This window comes from Pongo pygmaeus, chromosome 7 (assembly GCF_028885625.2).
Source record: "Pongo pygmaeus isolate AG05252 chromosome 7, NHGRI_mPonPyg2-v2.0_pri, whole genome shotgun sequence".
NCBI classification, from domain to species: domain Eukaryota; kingdom Metazoa; phylum Chordata; class Mammalia; order Primates; family Hominidae; genus Pongo; species Pongo pygmaeus.
In genome coordinates this window covers 103,198,440-103,217,302 of record NC_072380.2, presented here as the reverse complement: position 1 = coordinate 103,217,302, position 18,863 = coordinate 103,198,440, and the positions used below count along the sequence as shown (strand labels likewise).

Here is an 18,863-nt window from a genome sequence, read left to right as displayed (position 1 = left end):
AAAATGTAATTGTTAAATTTCAATCTTATATTGCCAATATTTTCATAAACCTATATTTTGATAAAGTACTGAGTCACAACTTTATATCCACAAAGGCAAATAACTAATGTATGAGAATTGAATAATTTTCACTAATTATTGTAAATTCTCCTACTCTTTAAATGAGTAAGAGGTCCAATTTCATGAAATATTGAAAATAAATTGAATATCTGGTATAATATAGGAGAGGTTGACCAAGGAAGAATTGTAGGTTGGTACCAAGGTTAAAATGACATTTCTCTATTGCCTATCTTTTATGTTAAATTTGATTTCTTTTTCTTTAATTACATTTTTAACATTGCTGATAGAAATTATGTTCCTGTGTTTCACATGAAAAAGCATATATATACTAGTTAAGTATATTGAGTAAAACATTTTACAAAGTCATACATTTACAAGTTTTTGAGAGGTTAGCCACTAAAATTAATTTCACAAGGGAAAAGCCTTTGTTCTACAATATACAGTTTTTCTTCTTAGTTTTGAATTAGAAGTGGCATCTGTTTTAGTTCTCAAAATATAACTTGGCTGTTTCGCACTGTGTCTGAACATTGTTTTCTGTAGGAGTGGGATAGATAATTATATATAGTATCATAATATTCTTTGCATCCATGTGCCAAATAGGAGTAATATTTATTTAATACTATTAGATGCCTTATGTTACCCAAACATACAGTAAAAACATAGAAATTTAGGCACTTGTTCTTCAAGTCACCCGCTTGGGTCTCTTCCAGGTGTACCTTCCTTTCTTTCCTGTTTTAAAGCCTTTTTAAATAAACCTCCACTCCTGCTCTGAAAAAGAAGTAAAAATTTATGAAATATTTTCTGATAAAAAGTTTATTTTGTGCTTACCCTAGGGAACGCTTTCACAATAGTGTATCATTCCTTTTGCTGGAGTTGGAATTTCTTCTGTTGTCAGCACTTAATTAGTCATGGCAAGTCCTACTTTTAAGACCTTTAGAGATTAGACAACTTTCTGTTTCATTAAGTCTTTTGTTCATTCTAAAAGTTGCTGCTTTACTTAGTTCAGAGGAAATTGGTCATCTTTCAGGGGAGGTGATCATCTTTAGGAGGCGGTTTTACTAAGCTACCTTGGTACATGCATGGTAGCAAGTGCTGCACTTTGTCAGCACTCTGGGTCAAAGTATAGGCTAGAGGTAAGGGTACTGGCAGACTTAGGGATGCTGGATAGACCTGTAGTTCTTTTAAAGTCTTGTTTTCAAAGGAATTTCCACAATAACACACTCATGTGCATTGATCAGACCAAAACACGTTCCAAATAAAAATCATGAGTGGATTTAAAATGTTTAGATTATTCAATTTCTGTTCCATTACTATTGAACTATATGAACTATTCCATTACTTCAGATATTTAAGTATCAACTTTAGTAAGCTCTTTTTGTTATTGTTTAAACAAGGCTACCCATGGATCTTTGCCTAATGTTAAAGCTGATCTTGTTTTTATCCTCCTTTGAAATCCTTTCTAGCTCTGGGGTGCTTTGAGGGTGATTGGATTAGACTTTGGGATATCATTTCTCAGACTCAGACTTAGTTTTTAGAAATTAAATAAACTTTGTTTTTTAAAAAAGAAAAGAAATTCTTTTATGCATTCTGCTACCTATATGAACAATACATTTACATTTGTTACTATGGTAATGAAGTCAGTGGATTGGAAACCAGTTATTCCTCCTCCCTTTAAAAAATTTGAAAATGTGTTAACAAGTGACTGAAACTGTTACCTTGAACAGAGTCTCCAAAACTAGTCTAGATTTTGCCAAATGTTTACTTTGTATTTAATTCCAGAAGATTCCTCAAGCTCTGCAATCTAGGGGTGGTAACTGTGTTTCCATTATGCTTGGAGTAAGGTCAGGAGAATGTGCATCCTAAGTAACAGGAACCATTTCTCTTACCCCCGGACTCCCTATCACTTGAAGATTTTACCTACCCCCAAACATATATAAAACAAATAGAAAATATATTAACTAGTCCATCTAATTTTGCTTCCAGTAGGCTCCAGGTCCCTACCAATGTGCCTTTCTACTATTTGAAACTGAGGGAACAAGTCCTGCTGAAAACCTGGAAATCCCACCAGGCTGAAAACCAACTGTGGTCACAACTGACCATCCACTTATCTGACAAGGTAAGCCATGGATTCACCAAAATTGGGTAAAACTAGTCCTTCAAATATCCCTCCAGAGGAAACAGTCATGGTATTGTGAGCCCTCCTACAACTTTAAATCAATATTCAAAGTCCAGCCAAAGACCTTACATAAGAAATCATAAAGGAACATGTGCTTTCCAGGTTGTTACTGTTCTCTAGATCCTTCCTGATTATAGATGGAAGGATAATTCACTAATTCATATTTCACAAGCTATTGCTTCATAAGCAACCTTATCCCGCTGTTGGATATGTGACCCAAAGTTCCAATCTGTTCTGGACCATAACAACTCCTTAATCCAACCAGTTCGTAACTTTTTGCATATCTCTATCTGCACATTTGAACATCCAAAGACTCCTAAAAGAATAGTGTAATGAGTATGCCTTACATGGACCCTTTTAGGGACCAGGAAGACCTCCTGTTTCTATTTGTCATCCCAGAAAGGCTATTCCTTACTCTTCCTAAAATAAATAAATAAAAAGGCAAGCACTTTTTTTCTTTGATGGTGACCCAGACAGAACTCCATTTGATCAGGATATAAGGAATCAGGAAGACTTTTGGGCAGGCTTGGCTTTGTCTGGATTTGGTAATAATCTAACTGATCTCTGGTTAGAAAAGATAGCCTGAATGACTGCTTCTACCCAAGATACATTGACCTGTGCTCCTGAGGGCTACATGTTTGTTTGCAAACAAGAGAATAGACCTCGGGCATATAGATGCCTAGGAAAGGAGACAAAGGGCAATGTCTATTAGGATACTCTTCACCCCTTTTACAGTAGACAATCAGAGCTCGGTCAGACATTGGACTAGTTCTTTGAAATTATTCTCCAGGGTAACTAGAGGACTCTTGGAGAGAGATCCCAATTAAGGTGTCCCCAAGGAGTATTTGCCTAGGAGAATTCTTGACAGAACCAGATATTTTTTGGTTACACTCCCATGGTGGGGAGTAGCAGCTCGTTAACATGTACTTAGAAAGCTCTAAATTACCCTGTGGATTACAGCAAGTGAAACAGTGACTGCTATTGTTGCCCAAAAAAAGTCTCTAGACTCCTTGGCTAGAGTAGTTTTAGATAACCACATAGCTTTGGAGTATTTGCTCACTGAACAAGGCAGGGGTGTATGTAATTGCCAATTCATCTTGCTGTACCTACATTAATACATCAGTTGAAGTAGGAGTACATATTGAAGGATAAGACAGCAAGTCTCCCAGTTATAACATGTAAAGGAGAACAGACCTGGATTAGGGGACAGGTTTTCACGATTCCCTGGTATTTTTAAAGTTGGGTCATCTACGTTATTAATTATCTTGGTTTTACACACCATGCTTAGTCTTATATTTAAATGTGGCTTAAAATGTTGTTCTAAAACCATTAATGGAAGTACCCAGATCACAGTGCTCCAACAAGCCAAATGCTGACCAGGTACTCATGAGTACTTCAATTACAGACATAGTGTTTTCATTCCTCATCATTATCCCAGCACTCCCTTTCTCAGCATTAAGCAGCCAAAAGATCAACACCAAGATTCCCCATGATTGATGAACCAATAATAGAAAGGGGGGACTAAAACCAGCCCAATTTTCCAACAGAACTGATGTTCAAGACTTTTTGAATAAATATAGAAATTGACACTCCCTATCATAAAGCTTGAAACTTACATTTGTCTTATCTGAGTTCCTTTGTCAGAAAACTAACCTTCAGGCCTCCCAGATAGTATCAAGGACCTGAAACTCACCAGATAATAGCATCTAGACAGTGAGACACTAAACCCCTCGTCCCCTGTGATTGCCTAACCAATGATCTGCTTCCTGTTAACCGATTCCTTTTCCTTACTCCTCCCTAATTCCTGTTTTCCCTTATGTAGCTACATTCCTTACCCACTATATAAATCCCTATTTTTAGTGGGTTAGGGAGACAGATTTGAGACTTATCTCCCATCTCCTGGCTGATACCACCCACCTTAAAGCCTTATTCCCTGGCAATACTTGTCATCTCAATGACTGGCTTTCTTCACAGCAAGCAACTGGACCTTGACCAAACCCCTGTTGTTTGGCAACAATACTAGCTTCCCAATGTCTTTCTATAAAGATGAAGTTTAAAAGATAAAATTGAGTATAGATTTTAGTATTGTATTCTCTCCAGATAAATAAACAAATACTCTAAGAAGTATTAGTGAGCTGCTAATGGAGCTCACTAATAAATAAACAAATACTCTAAGAAGTATTAGTGAGCTGCTATAAATAAAAAAAAAACAAGATTTAAGCAAGTTACTCAATCATTCTCAACTTCAGTTTTTTTTCTATTTAAAATGGGTGTAACCAAGTTTAGGATGAGTGGGAAAACATGTAAAGCCCTCAAAATATGCTCCTTCTAACATTCCACTTATTTCTGGTGAAGCAGGATATTTTCATGACCCATTCACTGCAGGGGTGCCTCGTTTACCCAGCCCGCAGCTTTCAACTCCTTGTGGGAGACAGCATATGAGAGAAAGAGGCAGGAACTGGAGTCCATGAATGCTGGAACCAGCTGGCTGCTTCTGCATTGGCAGGAGTGAACTCCACTCACTCAGACCCGCTGCACTCCACCCCTCACAGGAGGCAGCATGCAGGTGAGCGGTTACAGGAGCCAGGGCAAGTGCTTTGGGCACCAGCAGAAGCAAACTCCATGCAGGCCCCATGGCAGCCTCAAGGGGGCTGCCTTTGACCCCTGAAGCCCCAGAAGGTGTGTTACAGTGCTCTTTTAGCTCTGGCATCCAAGGACAGCTTAAGTGTTAACAGCTCAGTGGGTCCTCTGCCTTTTCACATGAGGTGGCTGCCCTCCACCAGCGAGGGCAAAGGGAAAGTGTGATAGCCTTTTGCATCCACACTTGTGGCTCTCAAGCTCTTGTCCAGTGTTCAAGAAAAATGAGGTTGCATGAATGAATTGAGTGATGGTAAATGAAGGGGATTTTATTGCTGATGAAACTGGCTCTCAGCGGGAAAGGGAGTTGAAAAGGGGACAGGGCAGGCACATAATCTTTCCCCGAAGTCTGACTGTCTTTGGCCAGATTCTTCTCCAAAGTTACACTGTCAAGCTGTCCCTCTGAAGTCAAGCCACTTCTCTGTGATATCCAGCCCAACATCCCACTGCTTCTCCTCTCTGCTGGCTGAGTCTGGGGTCTTTATAGGCACAGGATGGAGGGCAGGGTGGGCCACGGGTAGTTTAGGAAAAGGCAACAATTGAACAGGAAAACAAGGATGTAGGTTCTCATTTTGGGCCACAGTTTCAGGCCTTTTGGCTTGAGGGTGGGGTTTTGTCAGGGACCTGCCTCTTCTGCCTAGAATTACTCTGCCTCCTGTCCCTATCACTGGTACAACCAGTGTGTATGTACAAAATATTATGATGGAGAAATACAAACCTTGAAGCTATGATGTCCTGGTGTGATCCCTGATCCATCCTTTACAAGTGATGTGATAATGGGCAAGTTACTGAATTTTCAGGTCCTTGATGAGTGGTGGTAATTTTAAAGGAGGTGACAGTACAGAATGTTTAGAACAGTACTTTGTACAAAGTAGGAATTTTGCAGATGTTAGTTTGCACCCTTCTTATTGAACATTCACAGAAGGTGAAATCAGGTATTTATCCCAATGAGTGAGCATGCAGCGTATAGACGAGAGGCTTCTACTGATGCATCCCTTCAAAAACAATACCCACTTTCTAAATAAAATTAAAAATAACAACAACAAAATTATATTGATTCATTTTAACTCATTTTAGTGAAGGTGACATTGGAGCCTGTGTACTGGGGAAGTAAAGAAACACTTAAAAACAAAATGGGGTTGGGGGTGGGGAGGGATGCACAGGTGGACCACAGAGGAACTTAGGGCAGTGAAATTACTCTTTATGATACTCTAATTATGGGTACATGTTATTATAAATTTGTCTAAACCCATAAAGTGTACAACATGAAGAGTAAGCTCTAATGTAAACTTTGGATTTGGGGGATAATGATGTGTCAATGTAGATTTATCAGTTGTGACAAAAGTATTCTCTGATGGGGATGTTAATAATGGTGTAGGATGTGCATATGTGGATGCAGGGGGTATATGGGAAATCTCTGTATCTTTCACTCCATTTTGCTGTGAACCTAAACCTGCTCTAAAAACTAAAATCTATTTAAAAATGGAAATAAAAGATGCCCCTTTTTTTTTCTATACTCACAAAATACTTATGACACCAAATGTATGGGGTTTTTCCTTACATCAAGCAATTCTCCAACAGTCTGGATATCAATTGAGTGTCCTACAATTCAATTATGACCCTTAATACTGGGAGTTTAGGCAAACTCCACAGGTTATAGGCTTTGTCCACAAATCTGCCCCTAGCCCACTGCAGATGCCAATTGCAGGTAGAGTGTCCTCAGGTTTCCCACAACTTCTGTCCTGTCCGGAGGATCCCACACTACCTCCTCAGGTTTGATAATTTGCTAGAATTATTCACAGAACTCAGGAAAACACTTTACTTACTATTACTGGTTTATTATAAAGGATACAACTCAGGAACAGCCAAATAGAATAGATGCCCAAGACAAGGTATTGAGGGCAGTGGTGCATGGAGCTTCCATGCCCTCTTTGGGTATACCACTTTCCCAGAACCTGCATGTGTTCACAAACCTGGATGCTGTCTTAACCCCATCATTTAGTGTTTTCATGGAGGCCTCATTACATAGGCAGTTGATTAAATCATTGACCCTTGGTGACTGAGTCAATCTCTAGCCCCTCTATCCTCCCTGGAGGTTGAGAGTTTGGGCTGAAAGTTCCTACCCTCTAATCACTTTGTAGGTTCCTCTGGCAAACCAGCCCCCATCCTTCAAGACTCACCTTATTAGCATAAACTCAGGTATGGTTGAAAGGGGCTTACCATAAATAACAAAAGATGCTCCTCTCAACCCTAACACTCAGGAAATTCCAAGGCATTTAGAAACTCTATGCCAGAAACCAGGGACAAAGACCAACTACATATTGTAATTATATCACAATATCATACGAGATGTAATAATTTCAATGGAAACAAAGAGGCTTGAACCCCAGTAAGAAGATATATAGACAAAGTACAAAAACCCTAGTTTTCCTAGTGACTAATCCAGTACTCTTTCCTCTCAGCTGTCCAATAAAGCATACATTCTGATATGTGTGGTGTTCTTGTATCACATGCTACACATTTATCAGCTTGCTGTATTTATGACAAACAATACTTTACATGATTCATCTTCCCTTTCTCTCCAGGGTTTGCTATTTGTTCCAGACTGCTGGTTCCCCAGGCCTCTCTGACATTACACCAGATCTTTTCAAGCCTAAATCTTCTTTCTGTTGTTCATTAATTTTACTGATTCCTTACTCAATATCCTAGTGGGAAAATGTGCTCCTTTATGCACAGGACCATCTTTAAGTTACTGAGATGACGATCAAGGGGCATTACTATCAAAGAAGATAATTTTTCTTCTTCCAGAGCAACTTCATCAGTCATGTTGAATCATTTTGCATTTATGAAAATGGACCTTAAAATTAAACAAGTAATTGTCTTTTCCTACCTACACCTTATTTATGCTCCTTTTGTCCCTCTAGCTATTTTCCACATCTCCATTTTTATCTCTCTCTCTGTTCCTTGCTGACAACTCGAAGAAGTTTAAGTGATTTGAAATTTCCTTGCTAACAGCTAGAAGTAATTTAAATGATTTGAAGTTAACTGGTGACTACTCTGTTTGACAGAGTATATTGAATAATTCTTTCCTTTTACCAATTCTGGCATATTAAATTAATGCTAGACCACAGTCTCTTATCTTTCTGCTTTGAAGAGTTCAAGTGCAAAAGCAGATAATTTTATTACAAAAATGGAAATTATAACTAAACACAATGATCAACTATGGCCGTTTGGTTAATAGTCTTGTTAAAAATAAGTAATACTGTACTCAGGAGGCTGAGGCAGGAGAGTGGCGTGAACCCAGGAGGCAGAGCTTGCAGTGAGCTGAGATCACACCACTGCACTCCTGCCTGGGTGACAGAGCAAGACTCTGTCTCAAAAAAAAAAAAAAAGTATTACTGGAAACTTCAAACACAAAAAAACTAGTTTTTTAGGTCTTCTGCTATAATAATACCAAATCTAAAAAATAACAATTCAAATTATTCTGCTATATTAACCTATAAGTCAATCTTATCCAGACAGTTTGGCATATAGGAAGCACTCAGTTGTAGAACAAATGAGTAGAACATGGCAAAAACTGAAAAAAAAAAAAAAAAAAAGCATTTTTCTTTTTTGAGACAGGGTTTTGCTGTGTTGTCCAGGGTAGAGTTCAGTGGCCCAATCATAGCTCATTGCTGTCCTGAACTCCTGGGCTCAAGTGATCCTCCCACCTCAGCCTCCCACGTAGCTGGAACTACAGGCACCCATCGCGGCACTCACCTAATTATTTAATTTTTTGTAGAGACAGGGTCTTGCTATGCTGCCCAGTCTGGTTTTGAACTCGTGGCTTCAAGTGACTCCCCTCTGTGGCTTCCCACAGTACTGGGATTACAGGCATGAGCCTGTACTTGATTAGATTGATGCAGTCTTGTTACTGGATACACTTAAAACTAAATTTCCTGTCTGATATGGTTTAGCTGTGTCCCCATCCAAATCTCATCTTGAATTGTAGCTTCCATAATCCCCATATGTCATGGGAGAGACATGGGGTGGGAGGTAATTGAATCATTGGGGGTGGGTTTTTGTGTGCTGTTCTTGTGGTAGTGAATAAGTCTCATGAGATCTGATGATTTTGTTGATGGATTGATTGATTGATTGAGATGGAGTCTCACTCTTGTCACCCAGACTGGAGTGCAGTGGTGTGATCTTGGCTCACTGCAACCTCCACCTCCTGGGTTCAAGCAATTTTCCTGCCACCACACCCAGCTTATTTTTGTATTTGTTTTAGTAGAGACAGGGTTTCACCATGTTGGCCAAGCTAGTCTCAAATTCCTGACCTCAAGTGATCCACCCACCTCAGTCTCCCAAAGTGCTGGGATTACAGACATGAGCCATTGCACCTGGCCTGATCTGATGGTTTTATAAAGGGCAGTTCCCTGCACAAGCTCTCTTGCCTGCCACCATGTAAGAAGTGTCTTTGCTCCTCGTTTGCCTTCTGCCATGATTGTGAGGCCTCCCTAACCATGTGGTACTGTGAGTACATTAAATCTCTTTTTCTTCATAAATTACCTAGTCTTGGGTATTTCTTTATTAGTAGTGTGAAAATGGACTAACACAATAAATTGGTACCCAGTAGTGGGGTGCAGCTGTAAAGATACCCAAAAATGTGGAAGTGACTTTGGAACTGAGTAACAGGCAGAAGTTGTAAGAGTTTGGATGGCTCAGAGGAAGATGGAAAATGTGAGAAAATTTGGAACTTCCTAGAGAGTTGTTGAATGGCTTTTCTCAAAATGCTGATAGTGATATGGACAGTAAGTCCAGGCTGAGGTGGTCTTAGAGGGAGATGCGGAACTTGCTGGGAACTGTAGTGAAGGTGACTCTTATTATGCTTTAGCAAATAGACTGCTGGCATTTTGCCCCTGCCCTAGAGATATGTGGAATTTTGAACTTGAGAGAGATGATTTAGGGTATCCGATGGAAGAAATTTCTAAGGAGCAAAGCATTTAAGAGGAAGCAAAGCATAAAAGTTTGGAAAATTTGCAGCCTGACAAGGCAATAGAAAAGAAAAACCCATTTTCTGGGAAGAAATTCAAGCCTGCTACAGAAATTTGCATAAGTAACAAGGAGCCAAATGTTAATCACCAAGACAATGGGAAAAATGTCTCCAGGGCGAGGGAGGAGCCAAGATGGCCGAATAGGAACAGCTCCGGTCTACAGCTCCCAGCGTGAGCGACGCAGAAGACGGGTGATTTCTGCATTTCCATCTGAGGTACCGTGTTCATCTCACTAGGGAGTGCCAGACAGTGGGCGCAGGTCAGTGGGTGAGTGCACCATGCGCCAGCCGAAGCAGGGGCGAGGCATTGCCTCACTCGGGAAGCGCAAGGGGTCAGGGAGTTCCTTTTCCAGGGGTGACAGATGGCACCTGGAAAATCGGGCCACTCCCACCCCAATACTGTGCTTTTCCGATGGGCTTAGGAAATGGTGCCCCAGGAGATTATAGCCTGCACCTGGCTCAGAGGGTCTTATGCCCACGGAGTCTCACTGATTGCTAGCACAGCAGTCTGAGATCAAACAGCAAGTCGGCAGCGAGGCTGGGGGAGGGGCGCCTGCCATTGCCCAGGCTCACTTAGGTAAACAAAGCAGCTGGGAAGCTTGAACTGGGTGGAGCCCACCACAGCTCAAGGAGGCCTGCCTGCCTCTGTAGGCTCCATCTCTGGGGGCAGGGCACAGACAAACAAAAAGACAGCAGTAACCTCTGCAGACTTAAATGTTCCTGTCTGACAGCTTTGAGGAGAGCAGTGGTTCTCCCAGCACGCAGCTGGAGATCTGAGAACGGGCAGACTGCCTCCTCAAGTGGGTCCCTGACCCCTGACCCCCGAGCAGCCTAACTGGGAGGCACCCCACAGCAGGGGCAGACTGACACCTCACAAGGCCGGCCAGGTACTCTAACAGACCTGCAGCTGAGGGTCCTGTCTGTTAGAAGGAAAACTAACAGAAAGGACATCCACACCAAAAACCCATCTGTACATCACCATGATCAAAGACCAAAAGTAGATAAAACCACAAAGATGGGGAAAAAACAGAGCAGAAAAACTGGAAACTCTAAAAAGCAGAATACCTCTCCTCCTCCAAAGGAACGCAGTTCCTCACCAGCAACGGAACAAAGCTGGATGGAGAATGACTTTGACGAGCTGAGAGAAGAAGGCTTCAGACGATCAAATTACTCCGAGCTACGGGAGGATATTCAAACCAAAGGCAAAGAAGTTGAAAACTTTGAAAAAAATTTAGAAGAATGTATAACTAGAATAACCAATACAGAGAAGTGCTTAAAGGAGCTGATGGAGCTGAAAACCAAGGCTTGAGAACTCTGTGAAGAATGCAGAAGCCTCAGGAGCCGATGCGATCAAATGGAAGAGAGGGTGTCAGCCCTGGAAGATGAAGTGAATGAAATGAAGCGAGAAGGGAAGTTTAGAGAAAAAAGAATAAAAAGAAATGAGCAAAGCCTCCAAGAAATGTGGGACTATGTGAAAAGACCAAATCTACGTCTGATTGGTGTACCTGAAAGTGACGGGGAGAATGGAAACAAGTTGGCAAACACTCTGCAGGATATTATCCAGGAGAACTTCCCCAATCTAGCAAGGCAGGCCAACATTCAGATTCAGGAAATACAGAGAATGCCACAAAGATACTCCTCGAGAAGAGCAACTCCAAAACACATAATTGTCAGATTCACCAAAGTTGAAATGAAGGAAAAAATGTTAAGGGCAGCCAGAGAGAAATGTCGGCTTACCATCAAAGGGAAGCCCATCAGACTAACAGCGGATCTCTCGGCAGAAACCCTACAACCCAGAAGAGAGTGGGGGCTAATATTCAACATTCTTAAAGAAAAGAATTTTCAACCCAGAATTTCATATCCTGCCAAACTAAGCTTCATAAGTGAAGGAGAAATAAAATACTTTACAGACAAGCAAATGCTGAGAGATTTTGTCACCACCAGGCCTGCCCTAAAAGAGCTCCTGAAGGAAGCGCTAAACATGGAAAGGCACAACCGGTACCAGCCACTGCAAAATCATGCCAAAATGTAAAGACCATCGAGACTAGGAAGAGACTGCATCAACTAACGAGCAAAATAACCAGCTAACATCATAATGACAGGATCAAATTCACACATAACAATATTAACTTTAAATGTAAATGGACTAAATGCTCCAATTAAAAGACACAGACTGGCAAATTGGATAAAGACTCAAGACCCATCAGTGTGCTGTATTCAGGAAACCCATCTCATGTGCAGAGACACACATAGGCTCAAAATAAAACGATGGAGGAAGATCTACCAAGCAAATGGAAAACAAAAAAAGGCAGGGGTTGCAATCTTAGTCTCTGATAAAACAGACTTTAAACCAACAAAGATCAAAAGAGACAAAGAAGGCCATTACATAATGGTAAAGGGATTAATTCAACAAGAAGAGCTAACTATCCTAAATATATATGCACCCAATACAGGAGCACCCAGATTCATAAAGCAAGTCCTGAGTGACCTACAAAGAGACTTAGACTCCCACTCATTAATAATGGGAGACTTTAACACCCCACTGTCAACATTAGACAGATCAACGAGACAGAAAGTCAACAAGGATACCCAGGAATTGAACTCAGCTCTGCACCAAGCAGACCTAATAGACATCTACAGAACTCTCCACCCCAAATCAACAGAATATACATTTTTTTCAGCACCACACCACACCTATTCCAAAATTGACCACATACTTGGAAGTAAAGCTCTCCTCAATAAATGTAAAAGAACAGAAATTATAACAAACTATCTCTCAGATCAGAGTGCAATCAAGCTAGAACTCAGGATTAAGAATCTCACTCAAAACCACTCAACTACATGGAAACTGAACAACCTGCTCCTGAATGACTATTGGGTACATAACGAAATGAAGGCAGAAATAAAGATGTTCTTTGAAACCAACGAGAACCAAGACACAACATACCAGAATCTCTGGGATGCATTCAAAGCAGTGTGTAGAGGGAAATTTATAGCACTAAATGCCCATAAGAGAAAGCAGGAAAGATCCAAAATTGACACCCTAACATCACAATGAAAAGAACTAGAAAAGCAAGAGCAAACACATTCAAAAGCTAGCAGAAGGCAAGAAATAACTAAAATCAGAGCAGAACTGAAGGAAATAGAGACACAAAAAACCCTTCAAAAAATTAATGAATCCAGGAGCTGGTTTTTTGAAAGGATCAACAAAATTGATAGACTGCTAGCAAGATTAATAAAGAAAAAAAGAGAGAAGAATCAAATAGATGCAATAAAAAATGATAAAGGAGATCTCACCACCGATCCCACAGAAATACAAACTACCATCAGAGAATATTACAAACAACTCTACGCAAATAAACTAGAAAATCTAGAAGAAATGGATAAATTCCTCAACACATACACCCTCCCAAGACTAAACCAGGAAGAAGTTGAATCTCTGAATAAACCAATAACAGGAGCTGAAATTGTGGCAATAATCAATAGCTTATCAACCAAAAAAAGTCCAGGACCAGATGGGTTCACAGCCAAATTCTACCAGAGGTACAAGGAGGAGCTGGTACCATTCCTTCTGAAACTATTCCAATCAATAGAAAAAGAGGGAATCCTCCCTAACTCATTTTATGAGGCCAGCATCATCCTGATACCAAAGCCTGGCAGAGACACAACAAAAAAAGAGAATTTTAGACCAATATCCTTGATGAACATTGATGCAAAAATCCTCAATAAAATACTGGCAAACAGAATCCAGCAGCACATCAAAAAGCTTATCCACCATGATCAAGTGGGCTTCATCCCTGGGATGCAAGGCTGGTTCAATATACACAAATCAATAAATGTAATCCAACATATAAACAGAACCAAAGACAAAAACCACATGATTATCTCAATAGATGCAGAAAAGGCCTTTGACAAAATTTAACAACCCTTCATGCAAAAAACTCTCAATAAATTAGTTATTGATGGGATGTATCTCAAAATAATAAGAGCTATCTATGACAAACCCACAGCCAATATCATACTGAATGGGCAAAAACTGGAAGCATTACCTTTGAAAACTGACACAAGACAGGGATGCCCTCTCTCACTGCTTCTATTCAACATAGTGTTGGAAGTTCTGGCCAGGGCAATTAGGCAGGAGAAGGAAATAAAGGGTATTCAATTAGGAAAAGAGGAAGTCAAATTGTCCCTGTTTGCAGATGACATGATTGTATATCTAGAAAACCCCATTGTTTCAGCCCAAAATCTCCTTAAGCTGATAAGCAACTTTAGCAAAGTCTCAGGATATAAAATCAATGTACAAAAATCACAAGCATTCTTATACATCAATAACAGACAAACAGAGAGCCAAATCATGAGTGAACTCCCATTCACAATTGCTTCAAAGAGAATAAAATACATAGGAATCCAACTTACAAGGGATGTGAAGGTCCTCTTCAAGGAGAACTACAAACCACTGCTCAAGGAAATAAAAGAGGATACAAACAAATGGAAGAACATTCCATGCTCATGGGTAGGAAGAATCAATATCGCAAAAATGGCCAGCCTTCCCAAGGTAATTTACAGATTCAATGCCATCCCCATCAAGCTACCAATGACTTTCTTCACAGAATTGGAAAAAACTACTTTAAAGTTCATATGGAACCAAAAAAGAGCCCACATTGCCAAGTCAATTCTAAGCCAAAAGAACAAAGCTGGAGGCATCACACTACCTGACTTCAAACTATACTACAAGGCTATAGTAACCAAAACAGCATGGTACTGGTACCAAAACAGAGATATAGATCAATGGAACAGAACAGAGCCCTCAGAAATAATGCCACATATCTACAACTATCTGATCTTTGACAAACCTGAGAAAAACAAGAAATGGGGAAAGGATTCCCTATTTAATAAATGGTGCTGGGAAAACTGGCTAGCCATATGTAGAAAGCTGAAACTGGATCCCTTCCTTACACCTTATACAAAAATCAATACAAGATGGATTAAAGACTTAAATGTTAGACCTAAAACCATAAAAACCCTAGAAGAAAACCTAGGCATTACCATTCAGGACATAGGCATGGGCAAGGACTTCATGTCTAAAACACCAAAAGCAATGGCAACAAAAGCCAAAATTGACAAATGGGATCTAATTATACTAAAGAGCTTCTGCACAGCAAAGGAAACTACCATCAGAGTGAACAGGCAACCTATAAAATGGGAGAAAATTTTCACAACCTACTCATCTGACAAAGGGCTAATATCCAGAATCTACAATGAACTCCAACAAATTTACAAGAAAAAAACAAACAACCCCATCAAAAAGTGGGCAAAGGACATGAACAGACACTTCTCAAAAGAAGACATTTATGCAGCCAAAAAACACATGAAAAAATGCTCACCATCACTGGCCATCAGAGAAATGCAAATCAAAACCACAATGAGTTACTATCTCACACCAGTTAGAATGGCAATCATTAAAAAGTCAGGAAACAACAGGTGCTGGAGAGGAGGTGGAGAAATAGGAACACTTTTACATTGTTGGTGGGACCGTAAACTAGTTCAACCCTTGTGGAAGTCAGTGTGGCGATTCCTCAGGGATCTAGAACTAGAAATTCCATTTGACCCAGCCATCCCATTACTGGGTATATACCCAAAGGACTATAAATCATGCTGCTGTAAAGACACATGCACACGTATGTTTATTGCGGCATTATTCACAATAGCAAAGACTTGGAACCAACCCAAATGTCCAACAATGATAGACTGGATTAAGAAAATGTGGCACATATACACCATGGAATACTATGCAGCCATAAAAAATGAGGAGTTCATGTCCTTTGTAGGGACATGGATGAAATTGGAAATCATCATTCTCAGTAAACTATCGCAAGAACAAAATACCAAACACCGCATATTCTCACTCATAGGTGGGAATTGAACAATGAGAACACATGGACACAGGAAGGGGAACATCACACTTCGGGGACTGTTGTGGGGTGGGGGGAGGGGGGAGGGATAGCACTGGGAGATATACCTAATGCTAGATGACGAGTTAGTGGGTGCAGCGCACCAGCATGGCACATGTATACATATGTAACTTACCTGCACATTGCGCACATGTACCATAAAACCTAAAGTATAATAATAATAATAATAATAATAATAATAAAATAAATAAAAAAAAAGAATGCAAAAAAAAAAAATGTCTCCAGGCCATGTCAGAGAATTTTGCAGCAGCCCCTCCCATCACAGGCCCAGAGGCCAAGGAGGAAAAAATTGTACTGTGGGCTGGACCCAGAGGCCCCTGCTGTGTGCAGCCTAGGGACTTGGTGTTCTGTGTCCCAGCTGCTCCAGCTGTGGCTAAAAGGGGCCAAGATACAGGTCAGGCCATGGCTTTGGAGGGTGCAAGCCCCAAGGCTTGGTGGCTTATCTGTGGTGTTGGGCCTGTGGGTGCAGAGAAGTCAAGAACTGAGGTTTCGGATCCTCCGCCTAGATTTCAGAAGAGGTATGAAAACACCTGGATGTCTAGGCAGAATTTTGCTGCAGGAGCAGAGCCCTCATAGAGAACTTCTGCTAGGGCAGTGCACAAGAAAAATGTGGGGTTGTAACCCCCGCACAAAGTCCCCACCTAAGGAACTGCCTAGTGGAGCTGTGAGAAGAGGGCCACCATCCTCCAGACCCAAGAATTGTAAATCCACCAACAGCTTACACTGTGCACCTGGAAAAGCTACAGGCAATGCCAACCCCTGAAGGCAGCTGGGAGGGGGCTGTACCCTGCAAACCACAGGGGCAGAGCTGCCCAAGACCATGGGAAACCACCTCTTGGATCAGCATGACCTGGATGTGAGACACAGAGTCAAAGGAGATCAGTTTGGAACTTTAAGATTTAATGACTGCCATATTGGATTTGAACTTGCATGGGGCCCGTGGCCCCTTTGTTTTGTCCAATTTCTCCCATTTGGAACGGGTATACTTACCCAATTCCTGTACCCCCATTTTATCTAGGAAGTAACTAACTTGCTTTTGATTTTACAGGCTCATAGTTGGAAGGGACTTGTCTCAGATGAGACTTTGGACTTGAGCTTTTGAATTAATACTGGAATGAGTTAAGACTTTGGTGGACTGTTGGAAGGGCACCATTGTGTTTTAAAATGTGGGAACATTAGATTTGAGAGGGGTCAGGGCAGAATGATATGGTTTGGCTGTGTCCCCGCCCAAATCTCATCTTGAATTGTAGCTCCTATAATCCCCACATGTCATGGGAGGGACCCAGGGTGGGAGGTAATTGAATCATTGGGGGCAGGTTTTTCCCATGCTTTTCTCATGATATTGAATAGTCTCGTGATCTGATGGTTTTATAAATGGGAGTTCCCCTGCACATGCTTTCTTGCCTAATGCCATATAAGACATGACTTGCTCCTCTTTTGCCTTCTGCCATGATTGTGAGGCTTCCCCAGCCATGTGGAACTGTGAATCCATTAAACCTCTTTTTCTTTATAAATTACCCAGTTTGGGTATTTCTTTATTAGCAGCACGAGAATGGACTAATACACTATCTTAAATCTTTTGCTACAAAAGACTGCAGACCAGTCATAGCTAGTCTCTTACTATAAGAAAACTCTAAAACACTTACTAAGGTAGCTTTTTGAGGCTTGTACAACTGTTGTAGTTTTATCTAAACAGAGATCAAGCAAAGTTCATATATTCAATCTATTAGGACATAATTACTGCATTTCCATTTTGATGGCAATAAATGTCTGTTATTTTCTGTTTCTACTTGAAGTATCAAGAGCAGCTTTAAGCACATTAACAGTGAAATAATTACTTCTGCAATTTCAATGTTAAACCAAAAGCTATTTGGGAAAGCATTAAATACCAGTGACCAAAAGGGTACCTATTGAAATGCAATATTGAAATGCAAGTTGGCAAAATTGGTAAAGTCAGTTTGGTTCAGAAAGGTAATCTTGTGTAACTCACTTTAAAATCAAACACCGTCTCAGCTGTGTTCAGCATTACATTAAAGCTGGCATGAAGGTAATTAGGTATCATTTGTGGTAATTAAGGATATGCCACTTTTTGTTCCTTAGCCCAGCTTGAGCTCTGCTTCAGATAATTTAAGATGTACCAGGTGGCACTTCAGGCTAGAAAACTCTGTGGTCTCCCAGCCACTTAAAGGAAGATGTAAGTATTACTCTGTTGGCTCTCAAAAATCACTCAGAGAAAATCTACTTTTAAAATTAAGAACACAGATGATATTCAAAGAAGAAAAAACACCCTGCTGTTTAAAGCAAAAACCATTCCTCATTTTGGAAAATTTTTTCTATAATTTTTACCTGACTACTGACCTTTGATTTTGCATAAAGGCAAAAAATACAAGTCTCAAAACATTGTTTTTCTGAAAATCAAGTTCAAAGAAAGCATTTACACTTCAATTTTTTTCTGGTGACAAATATTACTTGAAAGTTGCATAGCTTTCACTTAATACTGTGTTGTACCTTGAGGTTTAAAATGAAATATTTTCAATTAATGGAACTTACTATTTATACAAAATACTGCAATCAATGGGAGATGAACCAATACCTACTTTTAAGAGGCTTTATTTTTTTTTTTGAAAACCAAAGATTAAAACCTCTGCAAAAATGAAAACATACTTATGAAGTAGCATACTAGGTAGTTCTAATTAGCAAAAGTGAAAATAAATAAATACATAATATAATTATGCATACTAGGTATTTTAAAAAATATAAACCAAATTCTCTCCATCTGCTTTTACCCCACGGCACCTGCTATTATTTCCTTGTACTGAGTAGGCTGCTGTTATCGTAGAGAAGCAATGACAAGGCAGGCAACAGACAGGAGAGGGATGTGATAATTTTATGTGTCAGCTTGGCTTGGTCACTGTGCCCACACATGTGGTCAAACATTGTTCTGGTTGTTTCAGTGAAGGTGTTTTGGATGGGGTAAATATTTAAA

The 18,863-nt window shown here is 40.2% G+C and overlaps 1 protein-coding gene and 1 long non-coding RNA gene across 2 annotated transcripts in view; one reads left to right on the top strand and one right to left on the bottom strand.

The window, feature by feature from the left end:
* NECAB1 (N-terminal EF-hand calcium binding protein 1) overlaps nucleotides 1–18,863 on the bottom strand; it is a 173,965-nt gene that overhangs the window by 101,649 nt on the left and 53,453 nt on the right. The gene's annotated exons all lie outside the window — the stretch shown is intronic.
* Nucleotides 1–18,863, top strand: part of LOC134740023 (uncharacterized) — a 58,647-nt gene that overhangs the window by 1,290 nt on the left and 38,494 nt on the right. The window contains exon 2 of the long non-coding RNA XR_010127257.1: nucleotides 2,044–2,176. This is a non-coding gene — a long non-coding RNA (uncharacterized LOC134740023). The remainder of the gene's footprint in view (nucleotides 1–2,043; nucleotides 2,177–18,863) is intronic.